Raw genomic sequence first — 26,748 nt, forward strand, 5'->3', positions numbered from 1 at the left:
ATGAGAAGAACAGGCTGATATAGGTGGTGTGAACATTTCTCTAATTTGATGTCCTGTTTCCCTGCTTGTGAAATAAGAATACTTAAGGAGAATCTTGTGAAGTGCTCAGAAGTACGTCAAGGTGGCCATATCAATGCCTGTGATGGGCAAATTAAACATAAAGGGTAAAATATCTTTGATTTCAATAGAAGGGAGCATCTATTGAAGCTACACATTTTGTCAGAAAGGCCTGCAGTGTAAATTACACTGTCCTTTAGCATTTGCTTATACAAAAACTGTGCCATTAAAATGAATTGAGTCTTACAGAATAACAGAACAGAGACCCAAAAGTAAGTTCTTTTTTTTTTTTTCATTCTGACATCCTAGGGAGTAATGGAAAAACAAACAAGCAAGAAAGTGAACAAATGTCTCTAACTGAAGAGATGTTTTTCTTTCACTTCATGTGGACAAGATTGTTTGAAATATTCATCAATGAGATTTTTTTTTGCCTGGACCAATTCTTAGACTTTTTTAGTATTTCATAGCCTCATTTGTGAGCTGTAGGAACTTCATATCTGTTCACTTCCAACATGGAAATAGCAATGCAATTTACTGGGTGATTTAAGGGCTGAGTAAGGATGCTGTCTTTGCAGAAAGCTGTGGTGTACAGCGGGGAGAAGATCAGACCATATGTGCCCTGTTCCTATATGTTCCCTAAACATCTGCTTCTAACCACTGCTACAGAAAGGACACTTGGCTAGACGAACCTTTCTTCTGAGCCAGGGTAGCTGGAAAACAAAATTGATGTCACTTTTATAGAGGAAAATAGACACAGAAGATGGGAAACTGAAATTGCCTGCACAACTTGCATTAGCGCCGACAGGAGAGAGGACATGGAAAGTTTTCAGTGTTTAAAAAAACGAAGAAAGCCAAAACCAGCACAGCAATCGAGATGGAAAAATAATCAAACACTTGAAATATCTGCAGGTGACTAATTATGAAAACTTGTGGCTTAAGGAGAATCAGGTTTAACTATTCAGTTTGCTGACAGTTTGCCCTGCGTGTAGGTGAGGACTCTCACCAGTCAGTCAGTTGGGGAAGTGCAATTCCCATCACCCAGGATCCTGCACAGGTAGCCCAAGGACTTCCAGACATCTCAGGGAACTGGTAAAACTCACGGGGTCTGGGGAGCGACAATTACTGTGGGACTGTGGAGTTTCCATGTATGTGTCAATCCCAATGTTGTATTAGAAGATTTTTGACCGGGGCTACCTTGTGTCTCCTTGATCGAGGGCTGTGTTTGATAATTAGGATTACTTCAGCAACCCAAAAGCTGCTATAGCGTATAAAGTGCTGTGTTGCATTAAACAGCACTAAGTAGTGTAAATAGGAGTTTCAAGCCACCTTTCCATATCTGCCTTAACTTTGTAGATTGACCACACCACAGCACCTGGTTCCCAGATGTGTTGTCTTTAAATCATTTTACTATATCAATATCCAAATATTTCTCTTATGTTCAGCTCCACCATTCCTACCTCTGGTCTTATATGATCAAACTCCTTTTGGTTGTTCAACACAACTTGTGACTAGCAGTGCAAATTCCATCTTTTTTATAGTTTTCCTTCTGTCTCATTAACTCAGTATTTCCCATCAAATATCAGCAAAAGAAATATCTGTTTCTCTAGCAAAGTCTGAAATATTTCTTTTCCATAGCTCTGATTTATCACTGCAGTTCTGTCATTAAGCTCTGTAAAGTGAACCACATTAAAGGAAAGACTCTGAACAGAGTGAGCTTGTATTGCGATGAACAGCTTCCAGTTTTTCTATATAAACAAGCAAGTCAGTACAAGATATAATATGATGAAATAAATATAAATGAAAAAAACTTTTAAAAATAGACAGTGTAAAACTTAATTTATCTTCAAACGTTCCCTTGCCTTATGTTCTCAAAGTCTGTATCTTACCTTACCTAAAGTGAAGCGCAAGAACTTCTCTTCCTTTAAATGACAGATACAGATACCATCTTCTTTACCAGAAAGTCATTCATTAAGCAAACCCTCATTGCAGCATGCAACTGCCTCTGAGGGATAATTTCAAAAAATCTTTCCAAGTGTCCCATATAGCAGGGCCACATCTGAAAAACTTTGTATCTATCTATCTCCTGCAGCTGTAGCAATAATTTACTGCGTCTAATTTATCAGTCCCCTTGCATTACTGGTCTTTACTGAGGTGCGTTGAGATTTTTCATTTTCTTGATTTGTTTTTAAGAGTTTGTGTTAGTGTTCCTCCCTTTACACAAGGCTGAGGGATCTCCTGCATGCTACAGTGGAGATGTCTGTGCTTTCAAATAATCTCTAAGTGAGCCTATGCCCAAGTCCAGACTCGCTCACTGCTCAGAGGCCAGCAGACCCTTGGGGCAGGCATGGGTCTGCATTGCCAGACTCTGCAGGGGCACTGAGGAGAAGAGGATGTGCCCCCACAAATCCTTTCGCAACCAAGGTGCAAAACAGGACAAAGAAAGGCTGTCCTGGGCTTAAGACATTGTTTTCAGCCCCTTTGATATACTCTTCTACCTCCTCAAATGCTTGTTGGCAGCTCGTGTAACACCAGTCCGAAGGAACTGGGGTACCTAACATTCACTAGAGCAAGAGTTGGGCACCAAAATAAGGATGGCAGCAAAGAGTCCCTTCCAGCTCTGAATCACAGAGACCAATAGGAATCAGTGCTTCAGACACATCTCTATCTTCTTAGCTCTTCTGGTTGGCTACTGTAGGTATCGCAACACTCAATGTACTTGCTGCCATGGATCCAACCCTTGGCACCTAATTCATCTTCCCCCTCCAAGCACTTTTATACAGTGGCATCAATCCTTGGGAGTTCTGTGCTTGAAGCTGGAGACAATTTTGAGGAACTGCAAACCTGACTGTTTCATTACTCAGCATTCTTTACCAAATGCCTATCTCTGGGACCCTGCTTCTGTCTTTATAAAGCAAGGATGGATGGCATTTCCCTGCCACAGAGGACAACAGTGATAACTACAGTAAGGATTGTGCAGCGTTCAGATGCTAAATACCAATTACACAGGGCATTGGGGTGTAATAAGAAAGCTCAGGAAAGAAAAGGCCATAGCAATAAAGCTAAATGAATTATTTACAATCAGCTCCAGGATGCCTTTAAGGATGAAACCCCAGAAGAGCCTTTCAGTCCTGTCAAATCAATGGAACCATCTGCATTTGATGTGTCAGTAGACAAAGTTTAACAACAAATCAATAAAATGAATAGTAATAAATTACCAGGATGAGAGGAATGACTCAGACGTGTGGAAGTGAAAAATACGAAGCCAGTTTTTTACAGGGAGACCACAAATAAATGAAATCTGACTTGAGTAACAGGTAAATCTACTTAAACTGTTTAGAGGAAAAGGGAACTCATGAACCAGGAATATCACTTGGATTTCCAGAAAGCTTATGATGGAATTCCTCACCAAAAGATCATAAAATACAAAAGATATAGTGGTCTAGGAGTGAAGGAATAGTAAATGTTTAAAGGACAGCAATCAAGGGAGGAATTCCCATAAGTGATCTACAAAAGGTGGTGAAAAATGAGGCAATAATATTTGCTGAAGACACTGAAGTATCAAGAGTAGCAAAACCAAGAACTGAGTGAGAAGACTTGCAAAAGGATTTCAAAATGTCAAGTGACTGGATGATAAAATACTTGATTAAATTCAATGTCAATAAATGCCAAGTGAGGCATGGGGAATATCAGTCCTTGGTAAATGTACATACTGATATACACTAGCTAAGCAATTACTCCCCAGGGAAGAAATGCTGGAGACTTTGTATATTGTTCCAGGAAGACATGAATTCAATGCTTGGCAGTAGTGAAAAAGGCAAATTTGTTCCTACAATTTGAGTAAATGAATAAAGAACTAAAGAGAAATCATCACTGATTCACTGTTTTAATGAAAAACTACAATATATTTTTTTGTTACAGAATTTCACTGGTACAAGACTTAGCACATATGATAATTTAAAAAGTACCTATATATGTTTAGGTTTGCAAGATAGTGGATGCATGTGCATCTTCCTAACCTAGCACAGTAATATTAGGATTTTAACCAAACTATTGAATACATCTAACGTCCTCATACCATACAGCACCATATTTCTTTTTTGCAGTTAATACAAGCATTCCTTGTTTTTAGAGAAAATCTCCCACTACAAATCTAGGTCCTTTTGCCTTTGGGTGAAGATATGAGTAGCAGGGTAATTTACTGGAAACTGTTTCTCAAACCTCATTAGTAAAAATGTTTGCATTTCTAGGGAAAATAACCTATTAAATTGGATGTTAAATAAATGCTGAAACAGCAACAGCTAAAGAAACATTTTAAGGAATATTTATATATGCTTATATTACCTCATAATAAACTAAATAAGAGAAATATCATCATAATGTTTATGCAAAAAAAATGCCTCAGAGAAAAAAGATGCCGTGTATGCCCTGAAGATATCTTTGTTCTTGTCTCTTGTTAAATGATTGACAGGGTAAAAAATGAGGTGATTAACTTCTAGCTGACAGAAAACAGTAACATGGGTCTATAATGGTGGCATCCGCAAGTGGCATAGTGTCCTACTTATCTGCATTTTAAAGCAACAGCTGCTGGGTCTTTTGCAAAGTCTGCAGAATTTTAAAGAGAAGGAAGATTAGAAACAACAGTACATCTTTACTACAAATGCCATGAAACTGGCCCTTGCAAGACAGAGATTGAACAGAAAGTGTTGGGCATATGTGAAATAATTACATTGGGGGGGAATAAAACAGCTCTTAGAACTCTTGACATCTATGTAAAAATACCCTGATGTTCCTGAATCAACATAACCCAGATTTATGGTTTCACTGTCTACCAAATTTCCGCTAGACCGAGACATTTGTCTTGAAGATCTTTTTGAATCTGGACACTTTTCCTAAAAGAAGTTAATTGTAAAAGGATGCAGATGCCTTATTATTAAGCTAGATTTACACAGTTAGACATATCTGCACCAGAGAGTGCTCAGTACTGCCAACGGGGCTGCAGCCTCACTGTCCAAGACTAATCCCCTCTGGCACTTACGATCCACACTGCTTAGCACTGGGCTCAGGGCTGCTTTGAGCCCATGTCACATCCTACGGCCCCAAGAAATAATTATTCTATGAATGCGGTATTCTTCCTCTTCAAAGTGGCTGAAGTAATGTGAACAGTATGTCGTAGCCTCACAGACCACGTTTTATAGCATGACACCAGAATAGTGTTGCATGTCCTGAACAAATAGCATGAGGGCGTGTGGGGATCTCTTAGAGTGAAAGTCTGCAAGACTGTGTCATGCCAAGGGAACCAAACCCAGTCATGTCTTATCCATGCTGCCCAGAGAAATCTCTGGAGTGAACTGTCGTAAAAATAACCTATCCACATTTGGTCTTGAAAGGAACTAGTTTGCTCCCAAAGAGAGCTTGGGAGTAAACTATCAATACACTGTGAGCAATCAAAGTCCTGGGTGAAAACTGGGCTGCTAGATTATCTGGATTACATAGTGATACCCAAAGAATTTTGCCACATTAACATATTTTTAGAAATCATATAATTGTGTTGGTGAGATAAAGCCATACCCAACATATCTCATTGCAGCAGCTGGAATTCCTATTTTGGAGTGAAGTGAATTAATGAATGTGAATGTGGCTCACAAATTAACTATTATATTTTCTTTGCTAATCATTGATATTGTCTTTAAAATGCCCTGCTGCTTTAAGGGTTTCTTTGGGAGAAAGAGGCAGCTCCAAGAGCTCTACAGCAGCATGAAATTCCACACCGGCATATGATTTGTTTTAGATATAGCTATGACTGTGATTGTAATTGCCTTGGACTTTCTTGATGATCACTATTCAGAAAGCTTCAGATAATCCTGAAAATCAGAACCATTTCTAATCTTACCTCTTTGATAGTCACTTGAAATACAGCAAGGTAAAAGGGTATTGAATAGAGTCTGTGATGAAACTTTCTGAAGACTGATAGGTTACTCAAAACTGGGAACAAGGTTCAGACTGACTATTTTTAATGCCTAAAATGGACTTGGATGGAGTTTAAGCACTAAGGTCTTACTGTCAAAAATCAGAGTTCCTACTCCCTTCAGCAGACCCAATGTTTTAGGCTACATTTGCTCTCACATATTTATGAGAAGCTGGATGTTACTTGCTCTCATTTAAGCATTTGTGGAATTTACATTTAAGGCAGAGAAATATCCAAACTGCATTTAAACCCTAAAGGGCTCAGTCTTATTTAGCTTTGAAAATGCTTAACAAATATATACAAAAGTGAAAGCAGAAAAAAACACAATAAGAAATTCCCGTTCAAAAATGCAGCTATGATATTTACCTTTTTCTAGTAGCCTAGTGGTTAGAGACTGACTCAGATAGGGGAGATTAAAGGTTTTGCCATACCATTGACTGAGGAAGTGGGAGATATAGAAACACAGAGTCATAGAATCGTTTTGGTTGGAAAGGAACTTTAAGATCATGTCCAACTGTTAACCTCGCACTGCCAAGTCCACCACTAGATCAATCAGCACTCCTGGGGAACACCACTTGTGACTGGCTGCCAACTGTATTTAACTCCATTCATATCCAGTTCCCTCAGCAGACTGAAGGGATTCAAAGCCAGAACTCTCTTGTTCCAGGTTGCCATTTGTGGAAAAGACATTTTTCACCCTTTCCCTTGAAAGGGCAGTGTGACCGAGCGGTCCGGAAGGTTAAAGTTTGGGAGAAAGTAGTTGGTGGGGACCCCTCAACTGGAGACTGAGGAATGCAATGGCAAATGAGGTGTCCTGACTGTCATCAGTGGTTCCAGGTTGGCTTTGACTGAAACATCAATAATGCAGGGAAAAAGGTTATGCAAAATATGAGGAACACCATCATCACCACTGTCTCTTCCTCTTACATTTTAAACAGACATTAAACAGGCATTGCATACACACAGTCAAGCGTCTGTCTTCCCTTGTACAACTTTGGTCTTAAATTCCCAGAAGAGCTGGTACCTAATACAGAGACTGAAGCCAAGCTTTTAGCAAGAGTGAGAATTCAGACATATTCCAGCATTTAGTTTTTTCTCTAAGCTAAACCCAGGGCAGAGTGATTGAACATAACGCACCCCTAAGGTGTTGCTGTGCTCTGTAAGGGTGCTCCATTAAAGATACATTTGGCCAAACTCCCTGCTTAGCACAGCAAAACTGAATTCCCCACTCAACACGCCCATTTACTGTACACAGAATTTATGTAACTAAGTTAGGCACCTTAGATCACCCTCTATAGACCATGTTTTATGTGTTGCTGCCAAAGCTGGACTCCTGTAGCTCATAATATAGCCTGAAAGTTGTGTGTACTTTTATCAGGTTCTACAGGTTATATTTGAGTTAGCTATGCTCACTGCCTCTGCATCCTCACCCCACTGCCTGAGGATTGCTTACTCATACACACCACCTTGGAAAAACTGAACAAAGTCAGTTCCAAGTTTCTCCCCACATCAATCAGCAATAAATTTTTTTGTACAGGCTGCTAAATTCTATACGTTGACCAAGAAGTCTATTCCCCTTGAGTGACACTGAAAACTATTCAGTATGGAGAGTGGTGGTTCAAGGTCTGACCCATTTTGTATTGACTTAAGGGAAAACAAGAGTGTGCCATGTTGCTGTATGGCAACATTAATTCCTTAAACAATGTGCAGTGAGATGAATGAAAATAAATCAATACATCACTTGTTGTCATGTAAAGAAGTCTCATAGGCTTTCCTTTAAGAGATAAAAGAGGTAAAGAATGGTATTTGCTCCAAACACGATAAACCAAATACTGGGGAAGTCCTACAGAAAGTACATGAACCTCCTTCACAGGCTGTCACCAAATGGGATTATCTCAAAGCTGACTTACTTTGCTCCCTGCGATTAAGAGGAGCAGCTCATCCCTCAGTTTCATTAAACAAAACCTAGAGGTTTACCAAATAAAATGAGATTATATTCTGCCTACATAGCATAAGGAAGAGAATAGGATTTAAAATAAAGCAGGAGTGATGTGATAGCAATGAAAAGATTTATGTTATTACAAAGGTCTGGGAGAGCCTGAAAAAATCAAAACATTTAAAACATAGAGACTGTCACACTACCATGCCTTGCTACAATTTAAGCATTTCTTCATTTCCAGTTAATATGAATATGAAAGAAATACTGTTGAAACAGCATTATTTGTATGGTTGTATCAGGTGTAGAAATAAGTTTTCAAGTAGTTAAAATTCTTCTGTTTCTCTCATCCCACGTAGTTAATTATGAGGGGTGATTTGCTTGAGAAGAAGACAGACTGGAAGCAGAAGGCATTCATGATGGTTTAATTATGGTTTAACTGATGTCTTACGAAATTTGAGAAAATGGCCAGATTATTGAATGGATGAGAATTTATTGTGATGCGCTTGTTATATCAAAGTGAATTGTGATGTTATTCAACGGAGCAGAATACTTAAAACACTAAAATACATGGTTGGTAAAGGTGTATTTTTTCAATTATCATTTGATTTGCATATTGCTGCAAGGACCTGAAAGGAGTAGTCTCTTGGAGGAGTGTAATCTCATTCTTTTCTGTAACCTGGCAAGGACTGAATCCAAATCAAGCTAGGAAAATTAATTTGAAATACACAGCTGGATTGCAAGAGTGGAAATGTGTATTAAGGGGTGGACTATAATTTCAAAACACTGCCCTAGGGAACAAGGACTGAACAATGGAGTCTCACTAATTTGCTTCTCACTCAGCCCCCAGAAATAATGGATATCTGTAACTATAATCACAATGAGCATCCTCTATGTTTGTGCACTACAGTCTGAGCCCTAGAACGCCAAAATCCCTTCCACGTCACTCTAAGTTCCAGACACAAAAGCAAGGCTGTGAAGGGTTGAAAGATGTGAAATGTAATGACTGGAGCTGTGCTATTGAAGTAATGAAGAGCTGAAAAGTGTGACTGATGAGCTCTTAGACAATGGATTAATGAGCAAGATGCCTGTGTTTTATCAAAGGACTAACGAAAATCTACACAAGGTACCTGCGGTATACTATGGAGAACGGTGTGGAGACTGGAAACCATCCAAATATAGCATTTAAAGAGACGGATAGAGCAAGAACAGAACGGAGAGATGTTAATCATTTCAGCTTATATGTATATTTCATGTATGTTAACGAATTAGAGCATAAAAATGGCATGATGGAAAATAACTTGCAGAAGACCATGATGTAATGTATACAGAACAGATAAAACATGAGCAAAAGAAAGGTGCAACTTGAACTTCTTTTAAAATTTGAGCTACTAGGCAGATACTACTGTGTGGTGCTTGATCATCGGCACTCTGTGTTATATGCAAAAATGCAGTATGCAGGAGTGGACACAGGGACAGGCTAGAGAGGAGGAATTTAGAAATGTTGCCCAGGCATGTAAGGGATGGTTTCAGGAAAGCCAAAGCTCTGCCTGAGTTGAGGGGTGTCAACAAGAGTTTTTACACCTACATTGGCAGTAAAAGGCTGAACAAAGGAAATGTGAGTCCATTGTGGAATGGGGTGGGTGATTTGGTGACAGCAGACATAGATAAGGCTGTTTGGCTCAACGTCTACCTTGTCTCAGTCTTCACCAACAAGGTCTCCAAGGGTGCTGTGCTTGGAGGTGGGGTTCAGCAATAAGAATGACCAGCAGTGGCTGAGGACTGAGCTTGACCCATGCAAGTCCATGGGACCTGATGAGCTGTGTCCAAGGGGGTGGAGAGAACTGGCCAATGTCATGGCCAGGCCTCTGTCATCTTTGAAAGACTGTGGAGATCAGGGGTAGTCCATGATGACTGGAAATGTCAAACCCACCTTCAAAAAAAGGCCAAATGATTTGAGGAACTACAGGCCGGTTAACCTTCCTTTTGTGCCTAAGCAAGTCAAGGAGCAAGTCAATTTGGATCACATTTCTGAGCATGTGAAGGAAAAAAAGAACTAGGAACAGTGAGCACGGACTGACCACAGGTAAATGATGCCTGGTCAACCTGATGGTCATCTAGGATAAAATGATTATGTTTGTGGATGAAAGTGAACAGTGGATGTCATTTTCCTTGACCTTAACAAGAATTTTGTTTCCTGTCTCCCAAAATATTCTTGTATCCAAGCTAGGATACCATAATGCACTATGGTCTGGATGGGTGGACAACCAGTTGGGTAAAACACTAGCCAGATATCAGCCTCAGAGGGTTGTGTTTAATGAGTTGTACTCCACCTGGAGGACAGTATGAAGTAGGGTATTACAGGGTCTGTCCTGGGATGTCTATTCTGGGGTCTATGCCCGTCATATATAACATCTTTATCAATGACCTGGAGGAGGTGACATGTGCACTCTCGTCAAGCAAGCAGATAGCAAGCACTCCACTGGGTCCAGCTGACATACTTGAGAGCACAGCTGACATCCAGAGTGACCAAGGCAGGCTGGTGGATGTGGCCAACAGGAACCTTGTGAAATTCAACAAGGAGAAGTGCAAAGTCCTGCACCTGGCACAGACTAACCTCCTTATTGTTGTGGGTCAGGGACTGACACCCTGGGGAGCACATCTACAGGCCCTGGGAGACCTGGAGGATGGCAAGCTAGGCATGAAATGCCCCAGGGCATTATGGGAATGGCCTGGTAGAGGAGGAAAACAAGCTCAAATTTTCTAAATCTAAGACTATTGATCTCACCACAGGACTATCCATTATTAGATGTCTGTAGGGGTGACTATGTAGAAGTTTTCCAGGCAGGTTTAGCAGTCTACACCCTTTAGCATACAGGAAATATCCACAAGAATGTGCACTGTGGGAAGCCACCCCCTTGTTCTATGACCCCTTTGGGGACTTGTGCTCCAGGAGGCATTTAACCCTTGTGTGATGGGAATAGGAGCCATTTCCACCCCAGGAGACAAGATATTCCCATCAGGGGCCTACAAGGGAATAGAAACAGCCATACAGCCTTCTAACATTACTTTCTCTTGCTCATATGAGAAGCAAGATGAATGAGGCCATCATAATTATTCAATTATTATAATTTTCAGCTGCAAATGCACTGGAGTCAAACCTTAGGTGTTCTTCCTCCATTAAAGCATGAGGTACAATTTCATAGGCCTTCAGGAAATGTGAAGAACAGCCCCCTTCTACAGATCACGATTGCTCAGCAACCCAAAACTATAAACATCTAATTTTTTATTTTATCAAGCACAATTACCAATTAATCAGCTGTTAGGGAAATCTATGTCAAACAAAATTTTGGCAGAGGAAACTTTAGCCTGCCTAGTAGATGGCTCCTTTTAGAAGTGAAAAATGCTAAGAAATCAGAAAATAAATTCTAAAATTAGTTAATCAGCTCAAACAAAGTTTCAATTATTCTTGTAATTGGGAATGATTAGATTATTCTGTACACACACTGCGAAAAAATAATTCACAGAATACAGAATCTTTGAGTCCCGGACCATCATGATTATTTAAAAAGTATTAATATTTTTATACAAGCATTCCTAACCAGATGTAATTAGACTAAATTACTTCTGTTGGTACTTCATTCTTCAAGAATAGTCTGCATAACTGACTTTTTTAATGATCTTTACCCCATAAAGTCCTATTATCATGTACACAGTGTGAGCAGAGGTAAAGTACCTCAAGAAAACCATATCCATTGACTTCAAGAGATTGTAATGCTTCTGGTATAAATATCACTCAGAGAGAATCTTCCTGAAGTATTTGACTTAACTGTCAGCAAGTCTACTTTGCAGCAGTACTCAGAGAGAGCACAAGTGGTGTTTTGCCCACATCTCAGCACTTCTGAGCCTCTCTTGTGAGTGTAGCCTTTTTGGTATGTAATAAAGACACAATTACAATAAATATTCCCTATTAGTTGACTGAAAATACAAAGTCCTTGACTTAGAAGGCTATACCTCTAGATGAAGGGTGGAGACAGATCAGATTCCGATAAGCTTGGACTGCTATCAGCTCATTTCCAGAACAGCTCTTCAGAGAAATAATAGCACTGAAAACTCCATAAAGTTTTACTTTTGTTTGTTCTGCCTCTCGTAATAGAAATGGATGAAAGGTCAGATATATGATATGCTTTCAAAGGAAAGGATATGGTGATGTGTTTTCAATGGAGTTTATTTAAGTCAACATGGTTTCTTCATGATTTGTGGTTCCAGTATCTTAATAATATGGCAGAAGTTAGGGAGCAAGAGACTGGATTATCCTTTTCTTAAACCTGTTGGGGTTTTCTTCTTGATGTCACATCATAACTACAACCAGGGCCTAGGTCATAATGACTTGAAACTTAAGGATTAGAAGTACTCTTCCGACCCCATTAGAAAAGCTGTCTCTGATAAGTCTCCTTTTCCATTTTGGCTGCAATGAAAAAAATCCAACCTCTTTTCACACACCTAATTCAGGAATTTGAGATAAAGTTTGACCTCAGACTCTTCACAGTTTGTGACTTAAAGAGTCTCCGATGATTTATTGAAAATCTATTTATCTCCAATAAGTGTAAGCAGGTGTCCTACAATGAACAAACAGCTCATCGTAGTGCTTCTGCATCATGTCGTATCTCTCTAACAATGTAACTGTGTATTTTTAGGTCTTAAATAAATGAAGAATCTGAGCTCCTCAATTCCAGAATGATACCACTTATCCTCCTGGAGGAAGAGCTCAGATAGGATGGAAAATTCTTTGTGTTCTTTAAACTGGCAGTGAACTTCTAAACAGTAACTTGGAGTAAAATTCTTTTTAGTACTAAGATTTTTGTCTGAATTATGACAGCATATGACTCTAATTCACACCACATTAACCATCAGTTATACTGACTGCAGATGGATTTTACTGCTGTTTGTAGAAGACATGGTTATTACTGAATGTTTAATAAACACATTTAGAATATTTCCTTTATTCCATATATTTATCTGTCTGCTCTTCTTAAATATAACAAAATCCCATTTCAAATTTATGTCCCCTGTAGCTCTGGAATATATTTAGAACCTAAGGCAACTGCTAGAAAAATGAATGCAAATCTTTTGTGTAATGTGCTGGGGTATGTAGTGCATTTCCATAGATGGAACACTAAAAGTGCAACTGCAGCAACTTAATACTTTTATAAAATTTCCTAAAAAAAGCAGCATTGAAACCTGAGTATAACTGAAGTATCCTTTCTTAAAAATTCAAACCCCAACAAGCCAAGTAGGGATTTTCCTTTCACTCGTCTTAATGCAAATTAAGAGCTGCTGCACTGAACCAAGGAAATTATAGCAATTAAAAAGTTTAGGGAAAGGAAACTTTGACCCTTCTGCACAATGTCAGTGTTAAAAAGGAATTTATTCTTATGTTTGTCCAGTGCCTGATGGCTTTGGTAATACAGAAAAAATAAACCCCAAGTAGCCTAAGAAGCACATACCACACAACTCTTTCACACTCTATTAAGAGGAAAACATCCTCATCTTCTACAGGCTCTAAATTCAGCAATGGTCCTTGCATTCAGTTGGATAATTTTCAAGTCATTAATTCAGTCAAATTCCCTATTATTTCACACGTTCAGTGAGAAAAATATCTTGTCTGCTCATTGTTATTTCTTTTTCATTTTTTTCCCCAGATTTCCTGCAGCCAAAGCTGCTGAAATCCTCCTTAAATGAAAAACTACCTGTCTATCATCTGTTCAATTTTTATCCAAACTTTTAATATAGTTTTGAAATTCTTAAAGGGAGCCTATAGGTGGGTACTGCTAACTGAATCACTGTCTACTACTTGTGTAGCAGACAGACAAAAGGAGATAAATTAATTACTGAGGACAGGGAATTAAAAAAAATCCCTGTATTTCTAACGATGTTCTCTTCCATCATTTTCTGAATCTTAGCAGAAAAAACCAATACGAATGAAAGTAAACTAGAAAAAAAACCTTTAAAAATACGCAATCCTGAAAGCATCAAGGAAATAAAAGATGATTATATTAACACAGTCCTATAATAAAAAGTCATACATATTGGCCTACGTAAAAAGGCAGCAGATTCAGATGTTGAAATAAATTCTCAAGCATTAGCTGAATGATCAGTTTTACATGAAAGAACAGTTATTTGCCACAAAACCAGCGGAACTCGCCTGGCTGCCAGGCTTCATTTCTATTGTGCATGGAAGTTTATAACCTGTGCTGAATGCCTGTGGTTACTGCACCTGCATCAGGAGACGTTGCGAGCTGTGGACTTCAAACTGACCCGTCATCTTCTAGCAGTAACAACTAGATCTGGCTGGATAGTGAGACCAACACAGAAATTGATATGAAGTGTGTAAGGGTCCACTTCTATTAATTCGTATTTTGTTTTTCTTACTGCTATTCTAATTAATTATTAAAGTATAAGTAGAAGATTAGATTTCTGGAGACTTAACAAGAAAATTCAGGTCCAGTTCAGTTTTGCTGAGAGATCTGCTAAAGATCATGAGCCTTTCAAGATGAATCCATATGCAAATATTAATGATGAAGAATTAATGATGAAGAATTAATGATGAAGAAAGATTTCCAATGTTTACTCCTGGAACATGTCATGATTCTGACTTGAAACCAGGGTAAAGACTGATGACTCTAATTGCACTTTAGTTGGTGCTAAATTCAGCCAGAATGAAACCCATGTGAATTAGATTTGAAGAAGTGTCATGGATTGGAATCATGCCGTTCCTCGTAACTCTAGTAGAGGCTTTAGGAACCTAGCTCTGACCATGCTAGTGCTAGTGTAGTTCATCCTTTTTTCTGTGAAGAAGGGCAGGTGTGAAATCAGGACCAGACACGAGAGTGCTAAACAACAACAATATATAGTATTAAAATCTAAGTTATTTAATAATGCGACAAATTTGCTATTAAATTAATAATAAGTGGATGTCATAAAAATCTGTCTGTAATGTCACGTCTGAATGAGGCACAGGGGCAGAATAACTCAGAAAGCAAATGTACTTTCCAGGGCATCTCACAGGACATTACATTCACAGCTTCCCCTGCAGCAGAGCCTTCTTGTCACAATACCTCTCCATGGATGTGGCAGTGCTCTGACTGCCAGTGTAGAAAGGAGAAAATAACTTTCAATTCTTATACTGAAAGGGTGATTGCATTTTGAACCTGCAAACCACGTTAGAAACATTGCTTCTACCATGTTTCCTGCAGTGCTACTGAAAATGGTTTTGATTCTGTTTAGTCTCAGTTAACCTATTTCCAAGATGAGTTCACATAGATACCCATTTCCTTGTACAGAAATACTTGAAGAAACCATAGACATTTTTCAAATCTAAACTTTACTTCTTGTACAAGAATAGTTCCTGAAGTATTCTCAGCAACACTGATCTTGACAGACAAACAAAATCTGACTGGATGGGTAGAGGGGATCAGCTGAAAAGACTGAACTGTGGCTTTGTGTCTTGAACCACCTCAAGAAAGTGGCAAGATACTGCTTGATGGCCATTAGGCTGCACTTCCATTTTGTAACTGATAACCTATGATCCTTATCTGTAGAAATTGTCTTACAGTCTCTGCAGAAAGGGGTAATTACAACAGTCAGTCACTGCAACCTCTGCCTGGATTCTAAAATGTCTCAAGGACATCAAGAAGAGAAAGCGTGTCTGCAGAGACAGTGCTTTTTAAAAGGGAAAATTACAGACCTTTTTGGCTCCCAGAAAGAAAGGGTTATTGATACTTCCTGGAAATGGAGAGGACATGTATCATTAGCAGCATGCCAAGGTAAAAAATATTCCAACTTGACATAACTAAAATCTAAGTGGTTAGAAATATAAGGTTACAAAAAAACTCCTTGTATTCCATCAAACAACTGCTTCTGTCCTAATTTTTCACAAAGCTTTTAGCTGCTGCCCACTATGCCAGGACCCTTTTGAACAACTAGGAGGAAGATGTAGAAGCAGAAATAGCAACGTGCTATTGCCTTCTCTGTGAGCAGTGGTTTGTATAGCAGTAGGTATTATGTGGTGCTAGCAGGTGTGTTGATAATTATAGCAGCACAATATATTGGGTGAAGGAATGGGGTTGCCTGCAAGGTCAATTGAAATGCATAAGAAAAAGAAATAGAATTTATTCTATTCTAGAATAGAAATCGGAACATCTGGCAAACCCTTCACCAGACATTTCTGTTTGTTAGTCTTCTTTTATTTGCTACATTTGTAGATAAAGCAATCAGAGCAAGTACTTTTAAGAGCAGTGTGACCCACAATCAGAGTCTTCACAAGAGGTGAAGTTGGAGACATGGCAGAATGCAGATGTGCACACACATATAAATATAGACACACACAGAAACACTAATCTCCGAAATCTTTTTTTACTCCATGTGCTCTGAATATGAAGCACATTCAGAGAGGATCAAATCCCACCTGCCAAGGCTGGTGTGCGAGAGGGACAGAGACAGGGCAAGCAGTGCAAGCCCCGCACTTGCACATCAGCCTGCTGTGGCCGGTACCCCCACGCTGAGCTGCGTTCCCTTGGAGAGCAGTGCACACAACCACCACTTGCAGCAAACTTAGCAAACTAGTTGCATCTAAACCAGGATCTATTCAACATGATGCCAGTGAGGCCTGGGATGACCTGGTCTTTCAGGACTTCGTTGCCTGTTACAAGAGTGGAGTGGCAGGGAATGACCAAATGAAGTTGCTGAGGAGCTCCTTACAATCCCCAACTCTTGTAGGCAATTCCCCACATCTTTCCCAGGCTCTGTAGAGTTAGTACAGTCATTTCTATTTCTAATGAGAAATAAAAGGGTCAGCAAAGCCTACTGGTCCCACTCAGCCTCATCACTGAACTTGATTGGGCTCCCTTCTCATAGACGGTCTTCCTTGTGGTGAGACAAAAAGATTCTCCTTATTTATCCTTGTTGGAAGGCACTTCCAATGGGAATTCCCACTGCCCTTTTCAGGAGGGTTATGTCCTCTTTCAACACTGTTGTAAGCTTTGTTCCAATGCAGCTAATTTGGAAAGCCCGTTCTACAGTATCTCGATAACTTTTCCATACAAGATTTCAGGTAGAAAACTCTTTAATAGGGGCCAAGCAGTCTTACCTCTTTTCTCTCACACTGACCACTGTGCTAAGAGCCTCTGCTAGCTTGCGCTGCGCCAGTGCACATTTTTAGATTTCCAACTTTTGACTGTATTCCCACAAGCTTTTATTTCAATGGGTTTTCTTCTCTATGTTCAGGTCTAACTTGCTGTCTTGTACTTTTCCAGTTGAGAACTGCACAAACTGATGGTGTCCTATTATAGCTGTTGACATGGAACCATCATAAGAAACTGCTGGATAAGACTGCTTTTTCACATAGAACAGACACAGCTTAAATGAATGTTTTGCTGACTCACTTTCAGCCATTTTAAGCCACAGACAGTTTATCTTCATTGTCATTTTTACCCTCCCTGTGCTGTCGGATCATGTTCTGAGTCTCTGCTTAGAAAAGAGGCTGTCTGAAATTGTGACTGTCTTGGTTATAGAAATTTCAAACAAATCCTATTCCCACATGTGGCCAAGTTCTTCGTCATCATCCTCTGGCTTGGAAATTATTCTAGCTGGCACTTTCCTGCTGGATGAGGCTCTGAACCAGAAAGCAAGCAGTCCCACTAGGGAACTGGAAAGCAGAATATATGTGCAATGAAAAGCTTTTAAAGCATCTCTTAAGAAAAGAAAAAGGTGCACTGTTTCTTTAGAGGAGACATCACATGTCAAGCACATTACCTGTTCTGGGACATTATTTCAATAACTTATGAAATAGAACCATAAGGAAAATGGCCAAAAGTAGGTACTAACTCCTACTGAAGCTGCTAACAGAAAAGCTGTTTCAGCAGGCATTAATAATTCAGCACTGAGGACATGATTTCAGGTCTCAGCCAGTTATTTCATATCTAACAAGTTTTAGTGATAATGTAAAGATAAGATGAATTAGACAAGAATAGCTTTGATAAGGAGCTGCTTTATATTCTGTTTTATACTCTGAACTTTAGGCAGAGCTTGTTATCGGAGATTACTGTAGGCTGCGGTTTATTCATGTGGGGCTCAGTCCTTCGAGATGCTCAGTACCGTGTGCATTAGCTCTTAATCTTGAACACAAAGTATTTAATGATTTGCAAAGCCACAATCAGATAGAAATATATCTGATTTTTGCCCCTTTTCAGAACAACTGGAGAATCATCCCTTGATAAAAGGTTTTCTGGGCTCTTGGTTCATGCTGCAGCTAATGATGCATTGGACTGCATCTCAGGAAGGAATCAGTAGGACTCATTTCATACCAGTTACCTAAGACTAGCAGATCTGATAAACATGAAGATGTGAAGGAGAGAGCTGGTGTCAGAAGCAGAGATGAGACTGTTTTGACTGATGTGTTTATGTGTTCAGTTTTCACTCCCCTTTAACTGCTGCTCCTTTGTCTGTGAAATGTTATTAAAAATTGCAAATGAATCTAATTTTTTCCTTAACTGTTCATTAGTATCAACACTGCAAAAAAGTATCAGATGAATAAGAAATATAGGAAGTGTTAGGAAAAACTGTAGTAGTCTGTGAGGTGACTAATTGTTTCAACTGTCTATATATCAAATATATAGATTTTCAAAGTCCTAGGCTATAGGTAAGACATATTGTTATATTTATAGCATCACATTTCAGGGTGGTTTTTTTTGTCACAAAAATGCCATCAAACTATAAGCCTGAAGGCCTTTGAATTGTGAATACTCCAAGATTAATAATTCTCACATCCATCTTTCAGCTGAGAGTGGCAACACTGCTGAGTGTCTTAGTTAAGTCACTTCAGTTAAGGATCTATGAAAACTTCACAGGCATAATACAAAAAAGTGTGAAAAGCTCACAGCTTCTGCTGACATCAGTGAGAGGCCACCTGAAAAACACCCAGCCTCTCTCCAGATATTCCCTGTTCTTCGATTTTTAGTTGAATTTTTTAATTTCTCATTTAGTCTGTACTTAGTGCAGCAGGATGAGGAACATGGTACTTTTTGTAAATGCCAAAAAATGATCCTCTAAGCACATAAACAGTCTGAGTTTCATAAGAAAACATTATATTTGCATTGCCAAAGACAAGAGTTGGTGTCATTTTCCTTCTTTGTTTTACAGATAATCACAGGTTCTGTGAGCCAGATACTTCTGCTCAAAACTTGAATTTCAAAGTAATAAATAATAACTACTGGATTTATTGCCCATTGTATCACGTGATTCTTGTATGCCCTCTTATATCCCTCACCCTTCTCTGTTCCTCAGGGTCTCTGATAATTAATAAAGACCTGAGTGAATAGTTATTTAATTATACTGTTCAGCTCCTGAACGTCCACCTAGGGAAAAGGTCTCTCAAGCACATGGAGTGACCCTCCTTGCTTTGAAAAATAAAGATTTGCACTGTTTCCTTGATGCTGAATCTGAGCTGCTCTCACTGAAGCCAGTGAGAATATTGGTGCCAGCAGGATGTGGGGAAGACTCTATATTCAGAGAAAGAACAGCTAAAAAGTAGTAATTGAATATTCACAAACTCATCCTTAACCAGGACGTGTGAAATGAATAACATCCCAAACAGGTTTCAATTTTCCAGTCTGAAATGGCATTTCAAGTGCATCAGCCCATTTCACAAGTGTAGGTTATGTGGGTACCTATCTGACCATTTCCAAACACGTCTACTAAACGCTATCATAAACCCCTGTTTTCTGTGTTATGCCATTTAGCACAGATTTTCTGAACGCATGTTTCCATTCTGTGCTATAATTTAGACCGTTCAATTGCCTATGAATAATCCAAGGTAAGTGAAAAGACTGTACTGAAATTCCACTTTCCTCCACATACCATTCAGTAAAGAGAATTCTGATAGTTTCGATCATACCATTAAAGTACATGCACAGCTATGTAAGCTCTATCTATCCAAGTGCAAAGTCCTGCATGTGGGTTGGGGCAATCCCAAGCACAAATACAGGCTGGGTGGAGAATGGATTGAGAGCAGCCCTCGGGAGAAGGACTTGGGGGTGATGGTTAATGAGAAGCTCAACATGAGCCGGCAATGTGCGCTTGCAGCCCAGAAGGCCAACCGTATCCTGGGCTGCATCAAAAGCAGCGTGGCCAGCAGGTCGAGGGGGGGGATTCTGCCCCTCTACTCCGCTCTTATGAGACCCCACCTGGAGTACTGTGTCCAGCTCTGAGGCCCCAACATAAGAAGGACATGGAGCTGTTGGAACGAGTCCAGAGGAGGGCCATGAAGACGATGAGAGGGCTGGAGCACCTCTCCTATGAAGACAGGCTGAGAGAGTTGGGGTTCTTCTGCCTGGAGAAGAGAAGGCTCTGGGGAGACCTTCTAGCAGCCTTCCAGTACCTGAAGGGCCTCCAGGAAAGCAGGAGAGGGGCTTTTTACAAGGGTGTGTAGTGACAGGATGAGGGGGAACGGTTTTAAACTGAAAAAGGGTAGATTTAAATTAGATATTAGGAAGAAATTCTTGCCTGTGAGGGTGGTGAGACACTGGCACAGGTTGCCCAGAGAAGCTGTGGATGCCCCCTCCCTGGCAGTATTCAAGGCCAGGCTGGATGAGGCTTTGAGCAACCTGGTCTAGTGGAAAGGTGTCACTACCCATGGCAGGGGGGTTGGAACCAGATGATCTTTAAGGTCCCTTCCAACCAAAACCATTCTATGATTCTATGATTCTATTTCCCCATCAAAACCAAACAATAACACCTAGGTGCCAAACTCACTCACGTGCACTCTCCAGAAATCTAGAGTGACCTACAGTGCTCTGAATCCTGAAAGGAATGTACAGTGTGATGCCTCAGCTGGAATCATAAACTCATCCAGCTTGATGACCGCGCACTGAGCACATGTGTATCCTCAATAGTGCCAACAAAAGTGGCAAATGAATTTAGAATGAATCCTGGGGAATGACAATATGGGAAACAAACCAGCGTATTTAACAGGACTGTAGTGTTTCAAAGCTACGTTGCAGTGTCTTACTGCAACACACAGCAGAAGCATTCACAGCACAGACAACAGCACAGAGAACAGTCAGAGAGCCTGGTGTCACAGCTTCTTCAAGGTATGTATATGCACACTCTGTGTGTGTGAGAGAGAGAAGGAGAAAGACATTCACTGTGGGTGGGATTCAAGTCACACAACTTTAAGTGTGTCTCTAATACAGATGTTTACATCTCAGCTAATCACCTGAGGCTCCTTCCACTCAACTGCGAGAAATAGACATTTTTAGGGCATGATTTGCCTGAGCAATTTTAGATGTCTGCTTCTGGATGAGACGAATTGTGCTCTGAAAGTGCCAAGTGCACTCTGCTGACTCAAGAGAGATACTAGGCAACTAGCTTAAGCGAAGATGTTTGCAATGTACATGTGGATATAGCAAATATTTAACACTAATATATCTATTTGTATTTTCTTTATATATATATATTTTTTTTTTCCCTCTCCTTGCAATGAGTATTTCGGTATGACCATTTCATACCTCTCTGGTTCCCGCAGTACCTCCCTCTGAAAAGCCCTGATGAAATTATATCTTTATCACATTTCTCCTTCCAGATCTACAGAGTAGAGTTTTCCATCACCCAGTGTGATGTTATCACGTGTCCAGATTTCACTACCAGGATGTCTCCAAGAAATGCATTTCTCATGTGGATTTCAGATTGCATTGCAACCTGCTCTGCAGCTCTTCCAGGAGAATTTTGCCCATGGAGCCTTGACCTGATGCTCACTGGCCTATGGTGGTTCACTGCCTCAAAAAAGACAGGGAGTCTGAACAGTGGCTTTAACAGACATTATATAAAACCAGCCCCTGCTGACATATTCAATCTTCACAAACCGCCTCAGCCAAACTTCAGCTGTAACTCAGCAAGGTTCCCAAGTGAGAATTTCTGTGATTTGTTGAAAATCAAAGTCTCTCTAAGGGATATGGCATCATGCTGACTTCTAAGAAGTTCAGGAAATGTGTGTAAAGGTGTCTAACGCCTAATGGGGAATTCACTGTGCTGGAAATCAGACTAAACAACCCAAAGTACCTCAACCTTGACTTCCTTTCAGCTGCTGCTAAGTTGCTATGGCAAATCTTCAGATTCTATTCCTCATGGCTCAATAAAAAATGAACCAGAACACACTCATTTTTAACACATAATGCTTTGTGTTTTTATGGCACATACCTATCAAAGCTATGAAATGCTTAGCACTAATTCCAGCTAAAGGAAGACAAAAACATAGTGGATGAAGAGGCACCTGTTTGCACTGTGCATGGTTTTTATAATTAGTGCAGCATGGGCTGAAACAAAAAGATTGATCTTAAACTTCCTCATCTTAGTGGGAAGAGGCTCTGCCCTTGGTTACACTGTAGTGCTCTGCCCTGGACAGCTGGTGGAGAGGCAGTTGCAGAACCACTTCTTCTGAAATTACAGCTGGACCCAGCCCTGTCCCAGCTCTGATTTCCACACCCACCTTTACAGCCAACTGTACAATTAGCATTGTTCTGATGATAGATTTAAAAGTAGCGCTGAAGTTGAAATATCTGCATTTCAGTAAGCTCAGCCACTCCCTTTAGAGAGGACAACAAGTAGCCATGATTAGGTGGAATGATGTATGGTCACTGATGGTAATGAACAGATTTTAAACAGTGCAGTGGCAATGAAAGGGCTGTGGGGGTGTGTGAAGCTTTTGAGTTGTTTCTGCAGAGTGATACATCTCCACAGAGCCTGTTTGTAGCTTTGGACAATTGGAATTTTTAATTGTAGATGTTATTTCAGAAGCTGCCTGTTTTGAATAAAGATTAAAATGTGCCATGGCTGTTTATTCTAAGCGTATGTAATTATTTTTCATCGTAAATCAACAGCAGACTGTAAGAAGGCAGTTCTCGGATGCCAGATGACTCCTGAAAACCTTTTCTTTGTACATCCAGCAGAATTACTGAAGTATCTACTTTTACCCGCAGAAATCTAGCACAAGTACTTTAAGCTCAGGAGGAATCTAGTAAATCAACAGAAAAAACCCTTCGTCATGCTTAAGCTCTCAGTTTCCTCCAAAGCTTGGCAATTTTATACTAAAGTTTCAATGGCTGCTTGCATTCACCGAACTCTTTACAGGACTGTACTTCTCTGATGCTTAACTCTTCAAAAGGCTGTCATATTCCATAGCCTGTGGAAGAATAACATGATCTGGCATTTCCTAAGAGTATCAATAGTAACCACATGCAGCCTGAAAAATTTGGTTATGGATCTGGAGCTAGAAGAACATAGCAAAGCACGTATCTATTTCAAGACAACCAAATATATAATCTTACAAGAGCAGATTTTAAAACCTTGAGCCAAAAAGACAGAAGGGAAGATATGAATTTGCAGAAGAAACACTAAAAAACACCCTATATACGTATATAGCACAGCATTTAGCTGGTGATGGGTTTGTTTACTTTCCTCATTCATCATGAGTTGATGGCTGATTTCCAATGAATTAAAAGGATAATAGCAGAAACTTGTTAGCCTCTCATTTCAGTTTTTGAATTCAAATTAAGTTCATTCACTTTCAAAAACTAATAAATTATAAAATTGCTATGTTTCATATGTATTCTCTCACTTTCTGCTTTTCTTTCTATATTTCTTTTCCTCAACAGAGAGATTTAGTGATGAAGAGGATGTGGGCTCCCAAAAGAGTTAACAGCATTTCCTACTTCTCGGTCCTCCCCTTAAGTCTCATACTTTGCCTTTAGAGTCGTGGACTTTCTGATAACATCCCAAACAGAGATATAGGGTCTGTGATACAAAAGGAACAGCTAGCACTGAAAAAAATTTTTCAGGAAATTCCTGGGAAATATTACAGGAGGCATCAGAAGGAGAGACCGGGATAAAGAAAGAAAAAAATGATAAAAATCAGAAACACCAGAGTATCACATCAAAGAGCTACATAATTTCTTCTGAACAAATAATTCTTGATCATTTTCCTGTGATTGTATACACTGCTTAGGTGTGACTTTTAATTGCTTTCAGCCAACTACTTCTAGTCCTACATTCAACCCATGATCCCCATATTAAATTTTACCTCACTTCATTTAATACACCTTCTTTTATATATCTCAGTTAAAAATGTTACGCTGTTTAGTAGGGGCTGGATGGGGAAATCACAGACTGTAAGGTAAAGAAGAAAACCCTGCATCCAATGAACCTTGCATCCACTGGCAAACTGTTTACAGAGCTTTGCTTTTTCTCACCCTCTTTTCTGTTGGCTTTTCTATAGCAGATAATGACACTTATTTTCAATTATTACAACCTATACGGACCTTAATTTATTTCCTTGTACTGCCTAGAACATAGTTATTTTCTTTGATTAAGCTCTCTGGCTAAAAAATAACTATGCTTGTACTCAGTGAAGAACAGCAAAACCACTACAACCCAAAGAAAGGAAAACAGCAAACCTGAATAATAAACTTGGCATGCCAGCTACAGATTTGCAGCATATGGTAATTTGCCTCTAGTTCTCTTGCACACGCTGACCAAAATAATCCATTGAAACAGAAATGTCAAAAAATGATAAATCCCAGATTTTTTACATGGGTCCCTGGCTGTAAAGAATTTATCCATGAAATAAAAATTTCCGTCTCTGAAAACAAGCACATTTCTGAACCCATATTTATTTTTTCCTTAGTGCCTAACATAAGCATAAGCTACCTTTGTAATTAGTGTATATGATTTGAACTAACAATGCCTAGCATAATGCTGCAGGTGCTGCTGCAATATAAACATAATAACATGCAATACACAGAGCCTCTCAAACAGACTCCTCAGAGCTGGACACAGCCAATTGTGTGGGTTTGAATGCAAAAAAATCTATGCTAACAAGAGTGAATGAGGCTTTTAAGCTTTTCTGCTTGAGAGGTTTGGGGCATTTTTTTGGAACGACTCTGGAATAAAAGAACAGTTTTTGCATTTATGGTTTGGGAAGTGGTATTTAGACATGCAGCAAAGACTCCTGCAGTGAAGCACCAGGGCATATCAGCTTAGTGAGACAGATCACATCCAGAATTCGTGAACTAGCAGAAAACCAGGCTCATCGGTGCACACAGAGCAATACCTTACAGAAGAACTAGGCTAGTCCAGATGCAGCACAGATGTATTAACCTGGCTCAGTGTGCAAGCTAATAAGCCTCAGCTCTCAGCAGGGCTCACCAGGTCGATGCTGATACAAGGGTAATTGAGCTTTGCTGCAGCTCAAACCAGTAAGTTGTTCAGGACCCTGTGTTAAGCCCTTTATGTGTACACCTGAATTGACTTGCGGTTGCTGGTTTGGACTTCTTGCACCATTGTTCCCCACATTTTGGGTTCCTGGCTTACCTCAAGCAAAGTAAGCTTGGATCTATCCCTACATGTCCAATGCTTGTAGCTTTTCAAAAAATGCAAATTCAAGGAGGTGACCAAAGCTCTTGACATCAAAGTCACTCTGTGTTTGGTCTGGAAGACATCTACTGCAGGTAGAATAGCTCCAGAAGTAAACACAATGCCAGAGAGGTCAGAGAAGGTTAGAGATGCATTGAAAACCGTGATATTTCCAACCTGACCTTGCCCAACAGCAAGATCGCTGGTAACAGTGATTCATATCTTTTCAGTCCTTGCTCTTTCTGGCAGCAGTACCAATTAGTGCTTCATGTGGTTGCTGCCCACTAGAATAAGACCATCCATGTTAATATTTAAATTTTCCCTTCCTTCTCTGCTACCTTACCCCTTCTTGCTGACGGCATAATGACAAAATGTAGAATTTAGCCTTAATTGGATCTCTGCAATGTTATCACCTGAATTAGCTCCCCCATGAATAATTATCACAGCCTGGAGGCTGACAAATTGCTTCCCTCTACTTCATGATTGTCAGGAATTTCAAATTATATGCTGAGCACGGGGGGAAAAATGAAAATGAAAAACCTAGAGAAGCATAATTATTAAGATGATTAAAATATTTGGCATGGAGTCCCATAGTGTCTCCGAGTCCCAAAAGGCGTGAGTGACAGCAAGAACTTTGCTTGGGGCAATTGGGCAACACCCAGTCTTTCACCCAGCAATGACTACGGCAATAGACTTGCACAGTCAAAGCAAAACTGTAACTACTGCTATCACCTGGCTCACAGTTAGACAGTTCCCATGTTATTCACTACCCCATTTAAGCTACATACATCAGCTTGTTTAGCATCTCATCTGCATATTTGATCTTGCTAGGTAGATGGTAAATTCTTTGTAGCGTAGACTGATAGAAGTGTAAACGTATGCAAGGGGATAGCAGCAGATTGTCATGCATTTAGAATAGCATATAATAGTCCTTGCTTTGTAAGAACAAGGTCTTGGGGAAAAAGTGCTCTTTGTGAGAATAATCATTCCATGTCTGGGCAAGACCTCACACAGAAACGCAATGCATCACTGCACCACAATATCCATCTCACATACTGAGGATCTGACAACTGGTAAGAAATCTTCATCTCATAAAACCAAACCACAATAAAAGTATAATGTTCTTTGAAAATTGCTTGAAATGATCGTATTAAGCAATAGGGCTTTATCCAATTTTCACATTAATGATGCTGTGCTCCTAAGATTGATACATTTCTCCATCCAATTCAATGCAGTTCCTCAAACTTCTTTCCCACCTTGGCGAACCCACAACACACAAGTCAGGCATAGACAAGGCAGCTGCCGACATACACCCAGGAGAAAGCTC

General features: G+C 39.7%; 1 protein-coding gene across 7 annotated transcripts in view; it reads right to left on the bottom strand.

Annotated features, from left to right (window-relative positions):
- DLG2 (discs large MAGUK scaffold protein 2) overlaps positions 1–26,748 on the bottom strand; it is a 1,096,363-nt gene that overhangs the window by 70,690 nt on the left and 998,925 nt on the right. The gene's annotated exons all lie outside the window — the stretch shown is intronic.

Source organism: Nyctibius grandis, chromosome 2 (genome assembly GCF_013368605.1).
Source record: "Nyctibius grandis isolate bNycGra1 chromosome 2, bNycGra1.pri, whole genome shotgun sequence".
In the NCBI taxonomy this organism is placed as follows: Eukaryota; Metazoa; Chordata; class Aves; order Nyctibiiformes; family Nyctibiidae; genus Nyctibius; species Nyctibius grandis.